This window comes from Nerophis ophidion, linkage group LG05 (assembly GCF_033978795.1).
Source record: "Nerophis ophidion isolate RoL-2023_Sa linkage group LG05, RoL_Noph_v1.0, whole genome shotgun sequence".
In the NCBI taxonomy this organism is placed as follows: domain Eukaryota; kingdom Metazoa; phylum Chordata; class Actinopteri; order Syngnathiformes; family Syngnathidae; genus Nerophis; species Nerophis ophidion.
The window spans coordinates 9,424,704-9,430,703 of record NC_084615.1 but is presented as its reverse complement, the minus strand read 5'-3'; the positions used below and the strand labels follow the sequence as shown (position 1 = coordinate 9,430,703).

Here is a 6,000-nt window from a genome sequence, read left to right as displayed (position 1 = left end):
AGCTCGCGATCGACGTAATGGGCACCCCTGCTCTATGGTCTCTGGGAGTCGTAAAGGTAAAAAAAAAAAAAAAAAAAGAATCCCTATATTTTGTTATGGTTTGAAAATGACAAATATTAAAACGCCCCCGCATGGTTCAATTTTTCTGTGTGTGGCCCTCAATGGAAAAGGTTTGGACCCCCCTGCGCTATATTATGAACTAGACAGGGTGGTATGTTTTATTTTGAAGTATTGGTTTTATTTTGAAGAACCGGATGTCCCAGTGCGGGAAGTGTCTTTGCTGTTTTTTCGGGTGATTACTTCTTCTTCCTTCGGACTTTTGATTGAGAAGGTAATAGTAATTCACTGCTCTGTTTATTTATAGTGTAAATATTCTTTAAAAGTTAACACAATAATGTTGTGAGTATAAGTCATGTGTTGTTTTAAGTATTTTTTTTGCGCAATATCATTAGTTAAGGAGTAGAGCGTCGAATGTGTGAATTGTTTGGTGGTATTTAAGCACTGTAATTACATTTAAGTGCTTCACAACTTTTTTAATGAAATGCTGGTACTTGCAACTTTCTTTGACCTAATAGTGACTTATTGACATACTCAAGGAAGAAAAAGAATGTGCAGAACTTTATTTTTTTCGGGCCACTTTACGGCTGTTATGTTGTCATTTAGCTGCCGGTGTCAGGTGTCGTGAGGCAGGAACCCCAAAAGCAAAGCAGATAGGTTGCACAAAAAAAGAGGATTTATTCCATAATAGCTGACAAGGCAAAATGACAACAAAAAGTTCCAACTTAAAGTGAAATATGAGGCTTGGAAGGAATACAAAACTGTGAATAAACAGCAAATAGTCCACGGACTAAAGGCAAAGCTATGCTGCTTGGGGAAAAGGGTGACTAAAAAAACATGGCATGAAGGCGGAACTAGTAGCGAAAAATGAAAAATAAACTAGATACGATAAAAAAAAGTACAATAAATAAAAAAATACTTGCAAAGACGCAGCAGGCAGAACATGATCAGTCTCATCAGTGTCAGGTGTGACTCCTGGCTCCGCCCCCTCATCAGGCCCAGCAAGGTCTACAAACAGAACCAACAGCAGAACAATGGCCAAGAAGGCAGGAACAGATAGAACACTACAAAACTCCAAAATGACAAATGCAACACTCATATACTTTGTGTGTGTGTATGTATGTATATATATATATGTATGTGTGTATATATATATCTATATATATTAGGGGTGGGCAAATTAATGCGTTAATTACGAGTTAACTCATCAATCTATTAACGCCGACAATTATTTTATCGCACATTTGCGTATGTTGTTTACATGCTTTTATTTTGTTAACGCCTTTTCTTAAAAAGATGGCTTCGCCCGGATGGGCTTTAGCGTCGAGGGGCTCTTGGTAAAGATGGAACATTTGGCAAAAATACCGGACAATTCTGCAAATTTCATGGCTGGCTTACAGCGTGGTCACTCCGGGATCACTTACGACCGCCAGACAATTCTGGATGTGGATAGATCGGGCCGTTTTGGACTGAATGACACGTGCTTGCTAGACCGGCTAGCTAGCATGGGAATACTTTGCCGGCTACATCCAGCGGCCTGTGAAGCAGCGGAGTATATGTGTTGTCTGTCTATTTATGAATAATGCAGATGAGGCGTGTTGGCTGAGTTCTTAACATTTACTTTCAGAGCGTGCATATCACAACATACAAGATGCCGTCATGGCGACACAACCTATACCAAGCTACCGCGAATGCTCGTCACTCCTGTTGCATGCTGGGTAGGGTAGTTCTTTTTTCCCCTGGCTCATAACATCACAATATAGTACCATGTATATGATGCATTCAGTTTATCAAAGCACCAAGCAAACAATCGGAAAATTCCCATCATATCAATACCTAGATATGGTCATAATTATTTTAAGTGCACTACGCAGAATAAACACAACATTATTAATATTGCTACTACGGATAATTTGATCAAAACTTCCCTAAAACAGCCCACTACCTATAATATAGGTTTTTTAAACATAAGATCCCTGATAAAAAAAAATGTTTCTGCTGTTACCTCAGAAATTGCCTGTTCAGATGTTATGATTGTGGCTCAGAGATTTGTATGTAGATTATATTTATTTTCCATAACAAACAGGATAACTTAAATACCATTGCAGTGGCAATAAGCTTAAATGTTTGTATTTACATTTTTTGAGTTGATTTTCATAAAATATGCTATTTAACTGCTACTGTTTAAAAAGGACTGATTTAAATTGTGTTTGCACAACAAATGTTTTGGTGCTTTTGTTCATGTGGGAGAATATTCCAATAAAGGTGCACTACACACTACTTTTGAATTCATTATTGGGCTTTGCGTATACAATGCAGTTAATCACGATTAATTGGAGGAATAGTGCGATTAACTTCAATTACAATTTTTAATCGTTGCCCAGCCCTAATATATATATATATATGTATGTATGTGTGTATACCGGTGTATATATATGTGTATACATATATATGTATGTATATATATGTATATTTATGTATATATGTATGTATAATGTATATATATGTGTGTGTATATGTATGTATGTCCAAAGACATGCACCTGGGGATAGGTTGATTGGCAACACTAAATTGGCCCTAGTGTGTGAATGTGAGTGTGAATGTTGTCTGTCTATCTGTGTTGGCCCTGCGATGAGGTGGCGACTTGTCCAGGGTGTACCCCGCCTTCCGCCCGATTGTAGCTGAGATAGGCGCCAGTGCCCCCCGCGACCCCGAAAGGGAATAAGCGGTAGGAAATGGATGGATGGATGTATGTATGTATGTATATATATATATGTATGTATATATATATGTGTATATATATATATATATATATATATGTATATATATATATATATATATATATATATATATATATATATATATATATATATATAAACGTTATTTTGTGTATGTTTGTTAGTCAAAAGCGGCCCTCAGAGGGCAGCCATGACTGCATTTTGTCCCATGACGCCCTGTTTTAAAACATATTTAAGGAAATCTTGTCTTTGTGTCTAAATGAATGAGACTTTTCAAGGAAATCCAGGCTTTCTATAATAGGATATGTTTGGTTGTAATGCATCATCTATTACCATCACTCCTAAGTGTTGTTTTGTCTTCTTGCACAGACCAAGAGCTGCTGGAGGACATTATTACCGACAGTGGCTCATTCCTCTCCCACCTAATAGTAAGTGAGCTCCACACTACAGTTCTCGACATCTATTTGTCCCAATGAAAGACATTTCCATCTGAGTTTGATCCCTCGTCCCTGGTGTGTGTGTGTGTGTGTGTGTGTGTGTGTGTGTGTGTGTGTGTGTGTGTGTGTGTGTGTGTGTGTGTGTGTAGCATCCTCTCTTCCACGCCCTCGCTCGCAAAGCTTGCAGCGTGTTCCAATATTCATGTCCTGCTGTTCACACTGCACACGCTCTTTGTTCTGCTCTGCAGCCTCCAATCACTGACGTCATGCATGCAGCCACTCCTCACTCCTCGCATGCACGCCAAAGTCTTTTTTTTTTTTTTTTTTTTTACGTCCTCCTCCGTCCCAATCACTCCCTTGTCGTGTCATAGGCCAGCATGTGGCGTTTGGGTGCGTTTCTCATCAAGTCTTTAGCATATCTGTCCCCAGCCAGATTGTCGTGACTTTTAACATCCAGATGTTTCTGTTTGAACAAAGACGTCCTATAAAACGCAGGAGGACTTACTTTTAACACCTCCCATAAACGTGGAAAGACGACAGGCTTCTTATGCTTTGCTGGACGCTAGTCTGGATGGTCTACACCAGGGGTGTGCAATGTGCGGCCCGCGGGAAATTTTGCAGCTATTTGTTTTAAATGACCTAACAAAAAATACTACTCGCACAACAACTTTAAAAAGTGAAATAAAAAAGCAAACAGGAGAAAAGTAAGGAGAAAATGTTGCAATGTTGACTGTAGTAACACAAAGTTGTCACGCAGGCTGTTTTTTTTCTTGTTTTTGCCCTGAAAAATAATAATGAATCAAAATTAATGTTGTTATGAAAAATTGACCTATTTAAGGCTCCGACTACTTAACATCAAGTATTCCACTTTAGATTATATTTTGGGGAAATATTGCATATTTTGTGTGTTGCCATGAAAGAAATGTTGTTTTTTTTTTTTTTTGACAAAAAGGTCATGAAACAAAAACATAAATGAATAAAACTTTTAATTAAGAGATACATCTGATGTTGAGCTAGAGCAGGGGTCACCAACCTTTTTGGAACCAAGAGCTACTTCTTGGGTACTGATTAATGCGAAGGGCTACCAGTTTGATACACACTTAAATAAATTGCCAGTGAAGTGAATTATATTTATATAGCTCTTTTCTCAAGTGACTCAAAGCGCTTTACATAGTGACACCCAATATCTAAGTTACATTTAAACCAGTGTGGGTGGCACTGGGAGCAGGTGGGTAAAGTGTCTTGCCCAAGGACACAACGGCAGTAACTAGGATGGCACAAGCGGGAATCGAACCTGCAACCCTCAAGTTGCTGGCACGGCCACTCTACCAACCGAGCTATGCCGCCCCAGAAAATAGCCAATTTGCTCAATTTACCTTTAACTCTATGTTATTGTTAATAATCAATGATATCTATCTTTGTGGAAACACTGATCATCTTAATATATATATATATATATATATATATATATATACATATATATATATATATATATATATATATATATAATTTATTTATTTATTAAAGGTAAATGTGTGTGTATATATATATATATATATATATATATATATATATATATATATATGTATATGTATATGTATATGTATATATATATATATATATATATATATATATATATATATATATATATATATATATGTATATATGTATGTATGTGTATATATGTCCTGCTGTTCACACTGGACACGCTCTATATATATATATATATATATATATATATATATATATATATATATATAAATTGGTATTTCTGTCCGTCATTCTGTGGTACATTTTTTTTCCTCTTACGGAAGGTTTTGTAGAGAATAAATGATGAAAAATACACTTAATTGAACGTTTAAAAGAGGAGAAAACACTAAAAAAAAAAAAAAAAAAAAAAAAATTGGAAACATAGTTTATCTTCAATTTCGACTCTTTAAAATTCAAAATTCAACCGAAAAAAATGAAGAGAAAAAGTAGCTAATTCGGATCTTTTTGAAAAAATTAAAAAAAAGAATTTATGGAACATCATTAGTAATTTTTCCTGATTAAGATTCATTTTAGAATTTTGATGACATGTTTTAAATAGGTTAAAATCCAATCTGCACTTTGTTAGAATATATAACAAATTGGACCAAGCTATATTTCTAACAAAGACAAATCATTATTTCTTCTAGATTTTCCAGGACAAAAATTTTAAAAGAAATTCAAAAGACTTTAAAATAAGATTTAAATTTGATTCTACAGATTTTTCTAGATTTGCCAAAATATTTTTTTTTAATTTTAATCATAAGTTTGAAGAAATAGTTCCCAAATATTTTTTGTCGAAAAAATAGAAGCTAAAATGAAGAATTAAAATTAAATTGATTTATTATTCTTTACAATAAAAAAAAATAAAAGTACTTGAAAATTGATTTAAATTGTCAGGGAAAAAGAGGAAGGAATTTAAAAGGTAAAAAGGTATATTTTAAAAAAAATCATAAAATAATTTTTAAGGTTGTATTTTTTCTTTAAAATTGTCTTTCTAAAAGTTATAAGAAGCAAAGTAAAACATAAATGAATTTATTTAAACAAGTGAAGACCAAGTCTTTAAAATATTTTCTTGGGTTTCAAATTCTATTTGAGTTTTGTCTCTCTTAGAATTAAAATTGTGGAGCAAAGCGAGACCAGCTTGCTAGTAAATAAATACAATTTAATAAATTGGGCAAGCTCACTGGTAAGTGCTACTATTTGAGCTATTTTTAGAACAGGCCAGCGGGCAACTCATC

The 6,000-nt window shown here is 34.6% G+C and overlaps 1 protein-coding gene across 1 annotated transcript in view; it reads left to right on the top strand.

Moving 5' to 3' along the window:
* The first annotated feature begins 230 nt into the window (after positions 1–230).
* The window catches only part of LOC133552607 (putative methyltransferase NSUN7), an 87,594-nt gene continuing 81,824 nt past the window's right edge, over positions 231–6,000 (top strand). The window contains exons 1-2 of the mRNA XM_061899899.1: positions 231–331; positions 3,165–3,223. The gene's annotated coding sequence lies outside the window, so the exon portion shown is untranslated. The remainder of the gene's footprint in view (positions 332–3,164; positions 3,224–6,000) is intronic.